This window comes from Aquila chrysaetos, chromosome 1 (genome assembly GCF_900496995.4).
Source record: "Aquila chrysaetos chrysaetos chromosome 1, bAquChr1.4, whole genome shotgun sequence".
NCBI classification, from domain to species: Eukaryota; Metazoa; Chordata; class Aves; order Accipitriformes; family Accipitridae; genus Aquila; species Aquila chrysaetos.
The window spans coordinates 50,806,628-50,824,636 of NC_044004.1; the positions used below are offsets into that span (position 1 = coordinate 50,806,628).

At 46.6% G+C, this 18,009-nt stretch overlaps 1 long non-coding RNA gene across 1 annotated transcript in view; it reads right to left on the reverse strand.

Moving 5' to 3' along the window:
- Positions 1-5,992: 5,992 nt before the first annotated feature.
- LOC115345209 overlaps positions 5,993-18,009 on the reverse strand; it is a 35,252-nt gene continuing 23,235 nt past the window's right edge. Inside the window, exons 2-3 of the long non-coding RNA XR_003924753.1 lie at positions 13,306-13,457; positions 5,993-8,902 (exon numbers count right to left, since the gene is read on the reverse strand). This is a non-coding gene — a long non-coding RNA (uncharacterized LOC115345209). The remainder of the gene's footprint in view (positions 8,903-13,305; positions 13,458-18,009) is intronic.

Genomic DNA, 18,009 nt, shown 5'->3' on the forward strand with positions numbered 1-18,009 from the left:
GGAGGCCATGGAGAGCCTGAGCCTCAGGCCTGTGGTGTTTTTCTCCCTCTCCAATGCCCACACATCACGCTTACCGTGAGGCCCAGGCTGCACAAAGAGGACTCTGCAGTATGAGTCAAATCCTGCCTCCCAGGGCTACCAGGGGACCAGTCCCATCCATCCTTTGCAAAGGCACCAGGCATGTCTTCCCCGTGCTGAAGAATGAGCGCGGAGTTTACTGACATGATGAGATAACGGACAACATTGGGACTCTATCATAAGACTTGATTTACAGGCGAGACTCATTACAAGACAGCAATTGAGACATAATGTGGTGAAGACAACTGCCTCGTGGCTTAATTTCATAACTCGTGAGAAGCCTGGGGGACCAGAGTATCATCTCTGGATGCACTCTGGCTTCACTGCTGCATGAGACAGGAACCAGCATCGGGAAGACCCTAGAGTGGGTGCAAGCTGGGGGCTCTCTCTAGCACAAAGGGGAGGGGAGCTTTGATTTCAGTCTGTTCATCTTGCTGCCACTATTCAAAGCTATTAGTGCCAGTGCTTTTCTGCCATCATGCTTTCTTTTTCATAAGGGTTTGCTGATCACTGAAAAGGCTCATGCTATGCTGCTTTCTTAGGCTGACTCCTTCTGCTTTTATTTGACTGAAGGAGAGAGCAAACAACATCCCTGGCAGCCCAGAGATGCTTATGGTGCCACCAGCTTTCACTCACAGCAGCAGAATAATCCTTAAAAATGAGACTTGAATTCTACTTGATGTTGAAAAGGAAGTACTACAGCCACTGGAAGCTGATGAGTGATTACACAAGACAGCAAAATCACTGAATTTTGGTATTAGTCAGCAGAGATGTTGTAAATGTCCCTCAGCAACTTTTCTTTCTCAAGCAGGCACACAAAGTGCTGCATGCACTGGTCCAACCATGGGAGACCACTGAATGGGTCCCAGCAGGCACAAACACTGACAAGAGACATGCTTTCTGACCTGCCATGGCTGTGGTTGGGAGGTGGCTTGTATCTGGCACAAATTCAACTGTTACAGCCCTCAGTAACTTCTAGTACCCCATGCTCTAAGCTGGATCCCAGAGCAGCTAAAATTGGGGGCGGGGGGGCTTATCGCCCTTTCAAGGGAAGTTAAATTAAGCAGCCTGGTCTATGCAGAGGGAGTCCTGGCTTGGGAACCAGGAGCCCAAATTTCTAGCTCTGCCACTCACCTTGGTAGTCTTGATCGCTTCTCCCAGTCTCTTCTCTGGCCACACAACCTTTGGGCAGGGACTGCTTCCCGCTCTGCACATTTACAACCCCTAGCATTCTGAATACTGAGCCACTAGAACTTACTGTAGACTAAAAACAAATACGAATACCCAAGTCTTTGGCTTTGTCTCTCCAGAGCTTTTGGATTAAATTCACTATTTCCCAGAGGAGAACAAGCCTTCAGAGCTAGTTACATCAATAGAAGAAGAAAGAAGGGACCAGCCCATCACTGACTCCTTAGTCCCAGAGATTGTGTATCCTGTGTCACCTCTGCTTTCCCATTTACAGCCCAGCTTCCCCCACTATGGAAATGGGGGGTTGCAAGCAGAGTACTGCACTGGTACTCCAAAAGGAAAGAAAAGGGGAAGAAAACAAGCAGGGCTGGTGCATATGAGCTGAAGCTCCCCTAACGCCCAGAGAGGCAGTGAGTGCCCAGCCTAGAGGATAGAGGCTTGCTGTAGGAAAGAAGGACCTGCTTGGTTTACAGGCAGAAATCTATGAGAATTTTTTAATGAGGATTTCAGCGGTTACAAATTGTTTCCTGGGCAATGGCTAATGACAGCTAATAGGGACCCCAGAAACAACATGACAGCACCTTCTTATTTTCTGTTGCCTGTGATCACAGTGTCCAGCTATTATTTTCATCCTCCCAAGTAGTATAATGGACAATTGCATTTACACTTCTACTCCTTTATTTTGCCAGAGATGTCACCATTCCTATTTTCTTTATAAACATAGAAATGCAAGATTTCTTCCCCCTCCCATTGCTTCAGTTCTCAACTAATATAAAGAGGCAGAAGCCAGTAAAAAGTTTATTAGCAGACCTCTCTGTAGGATTGATTTAGCATAGTTATGCATAATACAGTTTACTTCTTTTATTTTTCCTTAAATAAAAAAAAAGATAGAAAAGGGAGTTATTTTAAATTTATGAGCTGATGAGACAGTGAGTAATGGTGAATCACTGTTTAATATTTTAGTCAACCATCTGCAAGGTGAGCTGTACTCCCATTTCAAACTGCTAGAGCTAAGAAGTAACCTCAAGTTTCATGAATGGAATCAGTCTTGCATCAACTCCAAAAGGCTCTATTCAGCACCAAAAACAATCACCTTCCACGCAGGGATCTCAAACACACAACCTTTGAACGCAGGAGAAAACAAGCACAACTATAAGCCAGAGTGGGGAGTGAATAACACACTGAATAAAAATTGCTGCAAAGATGAAGCTGGCTTTTTTGTTAGCTCTCAGTGATTCTGCAGGCAGAGTTACAGGGAAGGGCAGCTTTCTGGCCGTGCATGGAGGACAGTGCTTACGGCTGTCTATGTGCTGGCTTGTGATTGCCTCGTCTTCCTGTGCTTCCAACACCGTTACTAGAACTCCAGAGGCACTAAACCTCAGGCCAGCATGGAATTTTCCAGCCAGTATCCCAGAGGAAGCAGACACGAGCTTCTCGCTCCTGTTTCTTCTTCCTCCAGCCCAGTGATGTATGCAGAACGTCTCTGTGTCTCCATGTCGCAGCTACCCCAGGAGAAAGCACAAGAGTGCTTGCAAGGGAGGAGGATGCAGCGTTGCCCTGTGCAAAGGAGGTTTGTCACCAGCCTGGCACCTGCAGATCCACACTGCCAGGGGACACACACGCCGTGCAGACTGGTCACCTGCCCCACCTGCAGGGACACTGTCGGAGCAGAGAAGGTGCAGAGCCAGCTGTATCCCTTCCCATCTTCACATGGTACCTCTCCCACTGGCAACAACCTAAAGATTCTGAAATCCCAGGTGGCTCAGGAAAGCCTCCCTTAGATCTGCTGTTTCCAAATATCCCCTTCCTCCTGCTCCCAGTGCCAAAATCCTCATCAGCCTCTTTCATGATAGCTCTTAGCTGCTTTCACGATAGCACGGTTTCTCCAGGCTGGCTGCCTGTCTCTTGCCCACCACTCATACCCAGCTCCTCTGCTGCTATTGACAAGAGCTGTCCCTCTAGCATGTGCTACCAGCAAAAATCAGGCTCTAGGCCCAGCATCTTTGTCTTTCTCCAAGGGCATCTTCAAGTTCCTTTCCTTGATTAATGCATGGTAAGGCTTACTAATTTCATACCTTCCATCTCTGTAGCTGTTTTACAGCAGAGAAAAATGCAATTTCCTCTCAGTTGTCAAGTGTCACAAGAGCTTTGTGAACCATGACAATGTACATTGCTTGCTGCTGCACATCCACACCCCAAAATCTAATGGTATATGAATAACAGTTTTGCAATAAATGTGAGTTATTAAATTACTGTGGAGAGCCAGTGCTACAGAAAAGGGTACTGTGAGCCTCTGTGACCCAGCAGAAATATGGCTGTATGTACAGCACGGGCAGAGCACAACCACTCCAAAGGAAACTACATCCGTTGCCCCGGGGCTGATTTCAATGGAGAGGGGAAAACCTTCACACCTTTTTATACATCTGTTACATCTGGAGGAAGACCGCTCATATCTGTTGTCTTTACATTGCTGCAAATGACAGAAAAACTTCTAGTGCGTCCAATTCCTTCACAATGTTTTATTTATATACGTATGAATGAGCAGTTAGTTTCCACATTGGCTTGCAGGCGTTTCTTCCACAGCAAGTGCTTCAACCACGATACAGTATAGTCTGATGTCAGCACAAAGTCCATGGTTGTTCCTTCTCTCCCTAAAAATAACCAACTTCATACTCTGTAATAAAAATTTTGGGAAGATTAGGTACGCTCATTTAGACCAGAAAGATGTCTCCCTCTCTTCCCATGCCAGTGGTTCACCACCCAACCTATTAAAGAGTATGCAAACTGTATTTGCCATAGCTATTTTTCAATGTCCATTTTTTATTGTACCTGACCCTATCAACTGAAGGAGCCTTCTGGCATGTGGTGTCTTATCTCTGACAACACATGGAGACACCATGTTCAGTTCACCTCCTGGACTTCTCACTTAATTGGGCAGATTTGACGCTGGTTTAGTGCTAAAGAAGTTCCTGATATTATCCGGGATTCTTGCCTCAGAGATATTATCTGGCACTCAGAAAAGTGTAGGTTTGTTTTCTGAATGCTCTGTTTCCTCCATAAAAATTCAAAAAGCTTGCTCACAAGCTTGAAGGACGTATCTTGAAGGACAGTAACAGAACAAAACCGAACATTCAAAGCAGTACTTTCTTTTGTCTTTTCCAGGTCTTCCAAGTGAAGCAAAATAAAGAACAAGAGAGCTTTCCACCCTCTCAGTTTTTCAGACTTATGAAAAGATCTCCAAGCAAACACATTTCACTGTTTTTTTGAGGTGAGAGAAGCAAAGGAAAGAGTTGGTAGAGAAAAAGAGAGGATCTTCCCTATCTCCTTCACATTTAAGGAAGGAAAAGTTTATGGCTTTTTAAAAATTAATATGAAGCTCTGTTATTTTGATCCCTCTCCCAGGCTGTACGTGCCTTCATGTATTCAGGAACTCCTTTGCAAAGTCCTCTCTTGAACCACCCTTGACTCTCTGTGCATTCACCCACTCTGCAGTGCAGTGAGCATGGTCTGGGTGACAGTGACCACCCAGTAAGACAAGGGCCCCCATCTTCATGCCACACCAAACCACTTTTCTCACTGACTCCACCACAAGACAGGATAAAAAAAGAAAGGGTGAAAGCACTATTGTAATGCTCCAGTTCTGCCAGGAGAGTCCAGCGTGAGAGTGGAAGAAGACACCCTCCTACCAGCACGTACCGTCATTTTGCTTTCCTGTATTTGTCTGAATCTCTTATTGTTCCCCTTTCTCCACTCACTCATCGTACCACACAGAGCTGCGATCTGAAAGCCTCGTGTGTATTCATCAGTGCTTCAGAGCGGATGATTCACCTACCCCTCTTTATAATTTTATCTCCCATCAGCTGAGAAGTCAAAGTCTGCATAATGCACCATTGTTGTTTTCAGGAGCAGGCTTGTCGCTGTGATACGAATGATACCAGGAAAAAGGTATGATTTGAATTGAAACAGAGGGTCGGCAGGTAGCATCCTAAAGCTCCGGAGCTAGCAGATCAAAAATAACAGCAATGAAATAATGTCTTCTAACAACTGGGAGGAAAATAATCATAATAAACACAACAGCCCTGACTGTGGCACTGCGTGGGAAGGTGCAAGTTAGAGGGTGTATTGTCCACTCTGGGCAGAAAGTAAACAGTGATTGTTTTACATCCTTTACCCCCAATTGTATCCACATCCAAGCTCTGTCTCCTGCTTGGCTCCCACACTGTGCCTGGGAGAACTGTACTGGTCTCCAAGAGAGGAGCTCGGGGGGGCATCTGCCCTGTGGGTCAGCAGCCACCAAGCTGCAGCAGCCAACCTTGCTTGGCATAGAAATATTGAGGACAGGGACAGAGGGTCCATCTGTGTCAGACCCAGCTCAGGCTCTACCATGGGTTGTTAATGCCTGAAGGACATCAGGTAGCCTTGCCCAGGACTACTGCTTTCTGCATACCATGCAGCTCTTTGTCAGGATGCCCCTCTCCTACCCCAGCCAGGAGGCTGTGAAACACCCCGACGCCATGGGGGACCTCTTCCGATTCAGCTGCCTTAACGTGAAGCTGATGACAGTGCCAGCTGCGATGCCTGGAAGAAGACGGACTGACAGAAACCAGTGGCTAGAGTGCCCTGACCTGAGGGTGCATCCAACCCTCCCAGAGTGTTCAGGTGGTGAAATGCATGTTTGTTTCCCTGGTGGTTGGTGTTGTCACCCTCCGTCCTGCTAACTGAATGGCAGGCACAGAGTCCTGAACATAGCTGTAACTTCCCTCCTCTGCTCTGCTCATGGAATCAAATTATCTATTACAAAGGACATGCCTTGTTTTTCTAAACTGTCACTGGATTTTGCATGAAAGTAGGCCAGATGGAAGCAAACAGCCTCTCCCATATTGCTGGATGCCTGCCAGAGGGGCCAGATTCCCCCACACAGGAGCCATAGGAAGGACACTGAAGGCATGCCTCCCTGGGGACCATCTTGCAGAACATGGAGTGGGGAATGCCCTCATCTCCTCTAAATTTTAACTGAGATTGTTTCTTAGTTAAGACAGAGCTTATTAATCCTTGCAGAAGAAGCATTCACCCATTGTGACCATGCTATTGATGGTAGGTAGGTTGTAAAGCTGCATAAGACATGCCAGAACCTCACAGGGCTCACAACAGCCCGCTTTTAATGTGATGCCATATGCTGGTGTAGAGCAATTGCTATCCTTGGCTAAGCACTGAGTTGAGGATCCTGCAAGTATACCCTGCTTTTTCACTATGATCCTTCCTCATTTTCAGGGCAATGGTTGAGGCAGCATCTTCCCCTCCATCCATCCCAACCTGTCGTATCTCGTAACATTTTTGGATTTAAGGCCTGGCCCAACTCATGACTTCTTTTGACAATGGTGGCGGCTGCCCTGAGACATCTAGTCCTGCCCACCATTTTCATTGCATCAACCCTGAAGTTTATGGGATCAGGCAGGGAGTGGGATCACGGAAGTAATATCACTGGAGGGGAGGGAAAAAGAAAAAAAAGTTTTGTTTTAAGTGGAATCAGCTCCCCAGACAATGGTTTCATTCAAGGAGATGGAGAGAAGCAGGAGGACATACTCAGGGGAAAAGGAAATCTATGACATTTCAGGTGGCCAGACTTGTCTAGCTATCCCCTAAGTCAGAAAGTAGCCCCTCAGCTCCACCTGTAGTTAAAGGAGGAGAAAAGGATGTATAACAGCTCCCAAGCTGGGCTCTGACTTCCAACCACCCTCCCTGGAGGCAACATATGATAACCATCTTAAAAGACAGAGGTGGTGCAAATACCCTCCTACACTGGCAAGAAATCTTTCACTGCTCTAAGCTGTGGTTCCACACAGGCTGGATTGATCCTTCAGTTGTATTACCACCAGCACAGCTATTAATCACCTCTAGTATGTACTAGCCTCAGTGACTACGAATTCTCAGCAGTTCCTCTGGGCAGCTGCATCACATACCCCTCGCTGCTCCATGGCATGAAAGAGACAGTAACCTGAAAAGCAGTGACTCGCATAAACACCTGGTGTTCTTGGAAAAAGCAAGCTTTGAAACAGAAATTGGCTGAGAAACAAACATCCCACAAGGACATCCAAGAATTGGCATGCTCCTACATGAGGTGCTCAGGATAATATAACAATGTGTTATCCTTCTGAGCACAGCCCAAAATTCATCCCTAGAGCTACTCAAATAAAACAAGCTCTGAAAGCAGTGTTGCTGGTATAACTACAGCTGCAACATTACCTTCAAAACAGTCGTCTTCTGGCCTCCTCTGTCCATCAGGATCACGTATTATCTACCCAACAGAGCAATCCAATCAGGTATCTGTCATGTAGACCTGGCCAAGAGAAATCCAAATTACAGATCTCAGTGTGTCCTGGGAAATACTTACCAGGGCTGTCCATATGGACAGCACGATCAGGACTCAAAGGACAACAAGAAGGAGGAAAGATGTTCTGCCCCAAGGTCTATGTAGGCTGGTAATATGCTACTGAAAGGAACTACTGAATTAATGTGTTAACTGGGTTAATAGTTTCTGTTGAACACATCTTTCAGCTACAGATCCATCAGAGACCTTGCTGAAGCCTCTGAGTACACAAGGAGAAATGAAAGGAGCAACTCACTTTGTTCTTACATAGTTATAGCTGAAGGCACAGGAAGCTCACCAGGCTTGGACACATGACAAGGTCTCTACAGGTGGGATTTATCTTGCATCACTTCAGACACCTGTAACACAGACACTTCTTTGGTTTGTTCTCCTGGGCTCCCTTGATAGTCAGTGAGAAAGAAGAGGTTGTAAGAGACAGCTCCTCAAGAGGCAGGCCTCTGAAACAGGCCAGGTGTAGGTCCCTCCACTGGAGAGTGACCGTTGCTTGTTCTCCACAAAGATGGCACACCCAAGAAATCACATCTGCACTTATCTCCTAGGTCAAAGCATCTCACAGCACCACCATTCCAGCACGGGCCCCCCATGCTTTCTAAGGTCCCCCTGTCTTCCAGGAGAAGTCTCTGTGGCATGGGAATCCCCCCAATATGGACGGATCTGATTCTGTTCTTGTGGCTGATGAATATGGCACTTAGCACCAGCTGCAACGGTTCACTTGCAGCAACTGACTCCAGAGACTACTATTTTTGAAAACACAGTCTGCTTGGAGAAAGTAAATGGGTTAATTTTTCTTGAGAAGACCGCACCAGAAGCTAAGGACCTGCCCTGGTTTACTGTCTACTACTTCACCGTAAATCCACAGGAAGCTCAGCTAATGGCCAACAGAGACCAGCATGAGTAGGGAGTACGTGCAGGGTTTCCAAACCATGCCACAGAGCCTCAAGATAAATACCGAGTTGGTCTGAAAACACAAGTATTTTGCAGTTACTGAGTGAGCAGGTCAAAGCAGACCCCATCTGTGCTCCATTTTCTGCAGAGAATCATGCATACCTCCAAAACACTGCTACTAGGTCTTAAACCTTCTCCATCTGCTGCCTGTGATGGTTGCCTGGACCATAACAAACGTGCTGCCACTTCCAGAACCCAGCAGTGATTGATGCTGTGTTAAGAGGACACCAGTGGTTCCGGTCTATTTACATTTCCAAGGAGCTTGGCTGGGTTTTGTGCTGTCATTTTCTTTTGGTATACCAGCTGTGGGAGACCAAAGGGTACAAAAATTACTGCAACGCTCAAGCAAGCAAATGCTACTGTTGAAAAAACATCCTATTTATGCCACATTTTAAAAGGAGTCCCTTTCTAAGAGTTTTAAAGAACTGCCACTAGCAACAAATGAGGCTGCTAATTTGGCCTGGCAAGCGGCGTTTGCTAAACACCATTTCAGATTTTAATTCATCACATGTAGATTTGGAATTGGAATTCTACTAGCAAAACCATCATCAGTGTGTTTTTGCAATCCCAGCTCCCTTTCTTTTCACATCAAGCCTGTCTCCCCCTTCTCCCTCTGTCTTCCACAGCTGTCAGCTGTCATCAGCCAGGAAGGCAGATGAGCCAGTCCCAGCCTTGCAGATCTGACCCAATCTCCTGCGAAACAGATGCCCAGGCCCAGGTTCTCTTTGCTTCTCAGCCCCTTGTTTGCCTGCAGAAACTGCATGTGCTACTTACCCCCTGCAAAGGGAGGAAGAACAATTGACTTCCTGGGAAGCAGACAAGGGATAAAATGCTTCGCACATTCGCTCACGCTGAGAACTGACGTCCAAGAGCCTGCTTGTGCCACTACAGATCAGGCGAGGAACAGCTGCCATGTCCCCCCTTCCACCCGAGTTGTCACCCAGCAGCTCCCACAGGGACCTCTCCTGTTTCCTCTTGGTTTCACTGCTGCCATGAGGTTGCTCAGAGAAGGGTGCTGCTGATGCTAGCTTGACTCCAGCCATGCCAAAGTGATGGCAATTTGTGGGGAACACATTGAGGAATTAGATCCTCTCTCCAGCACAGACCTCTGCTTCAGGGTAGAGTGAGTCCTGCCAAGAACTATGTGAATAGAAGTCTCCTTTTCCCCACCCAGGTGTTTCCCCACCACCACAACCATGGCTGGGGGGAAGGTTGCAATGGTGCCAGCACTAAAAGTCCTCTGTGGAAAGAGTCCTGGTACCAAAGTGAGCTCTCGGAGGAAATGTGGCCCTGTTCAGGATGTCCTCCAACACAGCCCTTGCTGCTCTGATCGCCCCGGTAGCTTTCCCTGAATTGTGCCCAAGCAAAAAACTCCTTAGCACCCGCAAGACGGATACAATGATGTCCTCTGGCTAGGAACTAGGTAAAGGACTCCTAATTCACTTGCACAAAAAGGGCCACCCAACGTGCCATGCTGCCAGCGTCCCACTTCCCACAGCAGCCGGGAGTGCATCTGCGTATACAGAGCCTGCAATGGGACAGGCACAGAGCCAACTCTTCCTTGGCATGTCTTGCCAGGTACCTTAGGGCCATCCTGGGATGGAATTTGTATGTTTAAAGCATGGCATCGTATTTACATTGCATGATGTTCCACTCTTCATATATTGGAAACCAAATGCTTAATGGGAAAGAACTGAACGAGCAATCTCTTCTGTTTCAAGTTTCTGGTATTTTCATATCTCTTTATTTACTATGTTACATGGCTTGCTACTGTAGAGCACAGGAGATGAACATCACATTGGAGCAACCTCCAAAAATCAGATCCCAGCTTTTTTTGCAACTGGGCTTTTGAGAATTAAGTGTAGACTAAGGGGTGGGGGGTGCCTGTGCCAAGAGATCCAAGCTGGCAGCCAGGCAAGAGCCGTGCAGCAGGAGGAGGGCAGGTTTCCCACCCTGCCTTTGCTGATCGGGGCAGGTGGGCTGTCATTCCCAGGGAAAGGAGCTGTGTAGATCCAAGCGAAGGAATCATGTTTTGAAAACTGCTTTCCGAATGAGTCAGCAGAGCTGTCTCCCAAGGCGCTTGGAGCCTGCCAGAGGGAAGAGCAGATAGTTTTGTTGTTTTTTTCCCTTCCGCTGTTGAGGTCGATTATTCACCATCTTGAAGTACGTCACCAGCCTTGGGAAGCTGTTTTTTGAGTAGAATACTTCTTGACTTTTCTATTTCTGAGGAATTTTTCCAGCCTGCCTTGCTGCTGTTTTGTCAAAGCTGATCTGTGAGAGCAAGGTTTGGAAGAGAAAACAGAGCAGGCCAACTCATCATCCCTGCAGGCCTGGCCTACAGATGCTTTTCCCTTCCAGGCAGGGAAAGCCACTACAGCCCTCTTCATCAGAAGGACACACTGAAATCTCTCTCCCTTCAGAGACACCCCCTTCCACTTCTCTCTTCTCTCCTCTATTCACAAGTATCAGAGAGATACCTTTTCTTTCAGAAGTGACCTCACCAGTACACACCTAATTCAATACTGAGCAGCTTGGATTTACGTTCAAGCCTGCTGCTTCTATTTCAGACCTGAGGAAGGACCGAAACGTGTCCTTTATCCAGTGATATCTATTGTTCTAAGAAGGATATGCTCTCTCTTGCCTTGAGTTTTTCCAGTCAAGGTAACTGACGTAGTTAAAATTACTTTCAAGGCACACAGTAAATGCTTCAGCTCTTCAAGTTAAGACTCACTCAAGTTAAGAACATTTTTGGAAGAGATGCTTGAGCCAGAACAGACTCTTCTCTGTGCTATTCCTTCTTTCTGGCTATGCAGATTTGACACCGCCAAAGGGCTAGCATCTCTCATCTCTATCATGGCACGGGGCTACAAGGGCTAACAGCCCAACCTTGGTCACATTCTGGCCTGACTGCCATTCTCCAGACAGTTTTGAACCCATGGCTGTGCCAGGCACAAAGCCATGGGTGAAAGGCAGTTTGTGAATAGCTGGGGCAGAAGGTATTGTGTTTGCACAGGCCAGGGGTATGCACAACATTTTGGCTATGAGATGGTCCAAACCTGACATTCCCCTGGTTGTCATGATGACAAATGTGAAAAACAGAGCTCTGTTTTATAAACCCATGCAAAAAAAAAAAAAAAAAAAAAAAACAACATAGCATGGCTGGTCTCAGAGAATGAGCTAGAGCTTCTCCTCTCAGCCTGGGGACAGGCAGGGGGTCTCCTGCAATACAAATACATAGAAACAAGGAACACTGATACTCCATGCATCCGTCAGCATCAGCTTGGAGCAAGCAGCAGTCAGGAGAAACATCATCTCCACAGTATATCCTACCACATGGCAAAGTGTAAGCTCTTGATGAGCCTGAAATCTAAGAATCATAAACCCCCCCTGACATCTAAAGCCATAGACACAACCAGAGAGTTTTATTTCAATCTTCCCCACCACCCCTTCTTCTCCCAGCCCAAACTAAGCTAATTACTAGCCTCTCTCTTTTCCCAAAAAGGCTAGCTACTTCTTCATCCCTGCAAGTCAGCCACCCTTATCCCTCTAATTGCTTGAATGATTAGCATAATTAAGTTGAACCCAGAGTAATTGCTCCTGACCTGCCTCTACTTAGAAGCAGCAGCTTCCATTCCCAACCTGGGAATGGACTTGTGTGCTGGCAAGCATGTCTGCCCCCTCCCTGATTTATCTGTCAGCCTAGTAAAAGATAGAAGCTCTTCCTACAGACCACGCTCCACTGGCTTCCTAAGGCAGGATGCTAGGCTGCTTTTTGTAGGCTCTTTGCCATGAATAAATGCATGTCACTAAGAAACAGCTTGATAGTAAAATGGTCAGAACAGCAATATATGAAAATCAGTGTCTGGCTGCACTTGGCTAGGATTAGCTCCATCAGATGAAGCACAATTAATGCTAATTTGTTGCTGCTGCAGCCAGCTTTCCTACCTCTGACATCCTATGGGAGCAGGGATTACCATCAAGCTAACAGGATCGTCTAAAAACAGTTGTGGTCTACTCCTGGAAACAAGTTTTACACTCAATTCTTTATAGTCCAGTGCCTCTTTTTGTGATTTTTTTTTAAAGCCAAGCAGAATTACTGTGAGCCCTTTTTCTGATCTGCATAGAACAAGGCCAGGTAATTTTTGCCAGCAATTTCTGCACTGATTTCATTCATTTATGATGACTTTGGAAAGCCATGCAGTACCACATTATTCCCTGCAAATGACTATTTTTTCACACAGATCAATTACTGGGTTTTCAAATACTCTGTGCTATCACACTCAGTGGCTCTGACTTTAATCTATACTCAGACCACCTTGCTTCAGTGTGGAAAACGAGCTGAAGTTGTACTTTATCCACAGCTCACGGTTCCCTGGGCTCAAGGCACCTGAAGCAATCAGAAGCAACAGAAACAGTAGATATGACAGAAATATCCACATTCCACTAAAACAGAACGCTCCTGCTTTTTACAAGTTAGTATGCAGTGGAAGTTGAGAGACAATGTCTTTAAAACCCCCAGCTAATGCATCCTACGGGCCACAGAAGAGGGTTCAGGGTACACTGGTATACCTCAGCGGTTTTTTGTGGGTTGTTTTTTTTTTTAGTTTCTCCTTCCTGTGATAACCTTTCACCCCAGGCTTTGTGCTCTTTGTGTGTTTATCAGCAAAGCACATCCAGATGCCCTTCAAGGGAGAAATGACTCATACCTGACTCACAATCGCTCAAGCAAAGCTGCAACCTTTAGTTCATTTCCTGGGAGAAGCATCTGTTAGATTCATCTTGGAAGATTAAGCATTTCTCACTGTCATTTTACAGATGGAGGCATTTGTGACTGGCTGAGGAAGGGTCAACTGATTCTCTGCAACGGACGGAAAACAAACTTCTTTGGGCAGTTGAAGCGACGCACTGAGGACTCTGAAGATGTTCTTTAGCAAGTGCTGTCAGCCCCCTCCCTGTACATAACTCCCTCCTTGCAGAAGGACCTCTGGTTTCACCGTACGCCTTCAAAAAAAAAAAAAAAAAAATCACCCTTCCCATGACAAGTGTGCAACTGTGCGAAGCAGGCAGCCGGCACACTCCCTGCCCACATTATCCCTACCCTGTTGCTGTCTCTCTCGCTGGCTGATTAACTGGCACTCAGGAAATGCAAATTGTCCTTCAGTCCGTGCTCCCCTGACTGCAGTCACAGCCCCCAAGTTGCCTATCTGGCAATAAATAACAAACGCGCTGAGAGGCCACTGCAGAAACCACCTTGTTTCACAGACCTGGCAACTGTTCACCCCCAAAGGTTCCCCAGCTGTTTCTGCACAGCCAAGGGCCCTTCCTAATGTGACTTTTCATTCCCAGAGGATGAAAAGGAACAGACCCACTAGACACATCAAACAAGGGCAGTACTGGAAATCTTTTTTTTTCTATCTTCCCTTGAAGAAACCTTAGTTCCTCTTCAGACTAAGTCCCCATATACAGGATTTGCTTCACACAGCTTTAGAACTCTAAAAGATACTTGTACCTGCCATGTATCCCCCCCCTTTTTTTAGAAACAGAGAGACACCTAGCGAGGTTACTGCCCCATCCTTTGGATGCACAAGTCTTAGGACCAGAGGAAGATCTCCCGTTCCTCCCCATGAGGACTTGATCACATGGATGTTTATACACAGACATCCCAATAAGCCCAACCCTGCCATGGTACATGGCTTTGCTTTCCTCCTTACGCTTCCAAATAGCATGGAAATGCTAATAGTGATGTGTAGCCCTTGGTGTGCACATTCCTCTGCTTACCACTGTCTCCCTTCTTGGCTGAATAATCACAGATAATTCACTTGCCTGGATATGACTCACAGCTACTTTATTTCACACAAAGCAATTTCTAATTGCATGTTGTATGTCTGTGTTATGAAACCCAGCGCTAACTGTTATTACAAAATTAGTGCAGAAGACTCAAGGGGAAGGAAAACCACAGTGAGAAACCAAGTAACAACCCACAAAGGGGCAGGCCAAAACTGTGTCAGGTTTCCCGTCTCTAGTACAGGAAGCTTTTCCACACAGAGCCAAGCATTTCCCAGTTGCTCACACAGTAACTTAGAGGCAGTGAGACAACTGGGTCCTTCTTCCTTTACCCTCAGATGGGCTAAAAGTATTTTGGCAACAGACTACAATGGGGATTTGGTGTGGCTCTGCTTGTCCTTGTATCTGTGCTCAATAAGCTTTACAGCAACAACAACACGAATGGCAGCTGTGAGCTACTAGGGAGGCAGGCCCTGTCCTCTGCCAGGTGTCCCACTTCTCATGGCACTTTCACAAGACTTTTATGGGCCTCTGAAAGGGCAGGCAGTCAGCCAGAACGTATCAAGGCTGGAGAAAACAGAGGTGATGTTATAGACCTGGCAATTTTTTGCATTTCTGGGTAGGGCCAAGTCAGGAACATGTGAATTTTCAATTTTGCTCAGACCCTAGCTCTATCTGCTCCAGTGACCTCCTTCAGAACATTGCCATTGCTAGATACGTTGGTCAAAGTTGGGTGAAGCCTGGTAGCAGGCAGACAAGGGATAATCCATCCCGTGGGCTACATTTTATCCCCAATTCTAATGCAATGTCTAGACTGTTAAATAAAACAGAGCCAGGGAGAAAGATGAACTCCAGAACCCTGATCGTCCAAACTACCCAGCCATTCATACACTACAGATAGGATTTTGGCCCATACCAACAGCACCTTTCCTCAGGGCATGGCTCAAAGGACAGCACACACCAGCAACCACTCCCAACAGCTATATTGGCAAGGTCAGTCTGGGCTCTGCGACCCTGTATGTTCCTCTGACACTGCCCCAGCAGGCTGTACTTCCTCACAGTCCTACATACCACATGCTCTCAATTTTGTGCTATGAAAACATTGTTCTTGGATACTGAAACACATCCCTGTCATTACTTTGAATACTTTGAACTAGAAAAACATTCTTACAAAATGAATACAGGCGTGTCTTGCTATCCACTGAGGATGTATTTCTTCTCTAAATATCTACGGTGAGATGTGGGCAGAATGGTGAGCTCAGGGCAAATCATCAACCATCCACCTGCATCCAGGGGGACTAGAAAGGATCCCAACTCTGTGTGAGGGAGGGAGCTGCTAGATGCTGTGAGAAAGCACCCACAGGCAATCAAAGACCGTGAAAGGGAGAAGTAATGCCAAATAAGACTCACCACGCATGCTGGGGAGGCAGATTCTTAGCAACGAGGGGTGCTTAAACACCTGGACAGATTGCCACAGGGCACAGTGTTCTCTATCACTATCAATATTTATACAAAGATGAGACATCTTGTGACAAGGAAATCACCGCTCAGCCAGAAGCTTTCAGGCAGGAAGCAGAAGGCATTGGGTGGGAGTCAGTGATCTGCGCTATGCAGGTGGCCAGCCTAAAAGAGCTAATGGTCTTTTCTGGCTTCAGAGCCAGAGGAAATATTGTGATTTAATCAAGCACAGAAAACCCACACAGGCAAAGGCTCAGCTCTGGAAGACTGCCAAGTCTCTGCTGTTGGTCTGCAAATGAAGTGCCCAGTCCTTCACTTGCACCACTGGCAATCAGAGGAGCTGGTCCCAGGACCCCAGAATAACACAGGTGCTCAGGATAATCAGGATTTGAGCTGTAAGCAATCAATGAAAACAAATAGGGTGGATATGAGGCAGACTTTGTGTACCCAAGGAAAGCAAAACATAGGGACAGGGCTGAGTGATCATTCAGGCCCACAAGGGGACAGACACGGTGGGGAAACAGGCGTCATCTTTCTTCAAGTATCTCTTTGCCTAGCCCCGTGATCCTCTCTCGCTTCATTCATGTAAAACACAAGAATATGAATGAGAAACTCTGCGAAGTGGAGAGGAGGAGGGGGAAAGGAGGAGAAAGGATTTCATTCTACCAGGGCAACCGTCACCATGGCAACTATTTAATTAATGAGCTGCTGATGAACCCTACCAATATGGTTCTAGTGAAGTCATGCTGTAGTAATTACCAGAGTTTCATTCATCCTGTCCTGGTGGGGGCTGCGCGGGCAGCCTGGAGAAGCCTGCGAGCTCTGACAGACGGGAGAGAACAGCTTGCTGAATCAATGGAAGGAGAGCGCGTGCCTGGGAGCGTGCTCCATTACTCCTCCAAGCCAGCTCCCCGGGCACTCGAGCACGGAGACCGCATGCCGTCCAATCCGTCTTACAGTCCCACACTGCCAAAGGGCAACCCAGCTGGCCTCGTGCCACCGACGCAGGCAGCATTCACAAGCAGTCTGCAGAGCTAGCTCTCCTCCTCCCTGCTATGCTTTCAACCTCCAGAAGATGTATAAGGAAAATAAGCAAATGAGCTCGTGATTTGCCTTCTCTTGCTGGAGGGTTTCTCTTTTCACCCAGCAGACAGCAGCATAACAGCTGCATGGGCATCCGAAGTGGAAAAAGAGCTCCTGATAAGCACAGTGAGGTCTCGAGAGGCGCATATATACCAGGAACTCGAAAGAGATTATGGCTATTCCATATGGAAGGAGGATAAATAAAATACCATAGATGAGATACATAAAGCAAAAACTACTACTAAAGGTGAACATCAAGTCGGCTAATTTACCTGTTCTCATGAGACACAAGATGCTCCATGATACTGCAAGTGCTGAAAACACATCAAACCACTACCCTGTGGTGTCACCTGCTCCACAAAGATCCTCAAGCTTTGTGGGACACTGGCATGGTTTACACAAATCACAAGGATAGGACATTTTACAGTCATATTTGATTGAAAGATGTGGAATTGAACAAGCTTACATGCTGCAGGACGTACCCTTTTTTAGCACTCATGGTCAACAAGCACACTTCGCCTACTTTAGAAAACACAAATTAATCTGCCAAATATTTTCAGGGCAACTGAGAGAAATCACAAGGATATGCACCCCATTCACCTAAATCTCAGCCCACAGGATAAGCTTCGCACCCTGGAACTGCCAACACAGTTAGAATAACCATACGTTGTAGAGAATTCACTGTACACCATACTGACCATCCTGGACATCAGAGATCAGGGCCAGAAGTGGGATTTCTTTTCCTAGCCTTTAAACAAGTACACCTACATCTGAACCAATCATCCAGACTCCCTTTATAATCAACAGAGAGAAATAAACCCCTCTTGTTAGTAGTTTCAGATGTCTATCCAAGCATAATTACCTTCTAGAAACACCCAGGTGTCCTCCCGAAGGACACAGCATCTATCAAATCAGTGAGTATGGATGAAAACCTCATGGAGCTCTGTACCTAGAGGGACCTGTTCTGATACAGCATCCTCATTCCTATTCTCCACATGAGCACTAAGTTGGCCTCAGCCCATGGTTAAATAGAGGAGCATGGTTAAGTATACCTGGCAGGAAACTGTTCATGCACTCATGTGAAA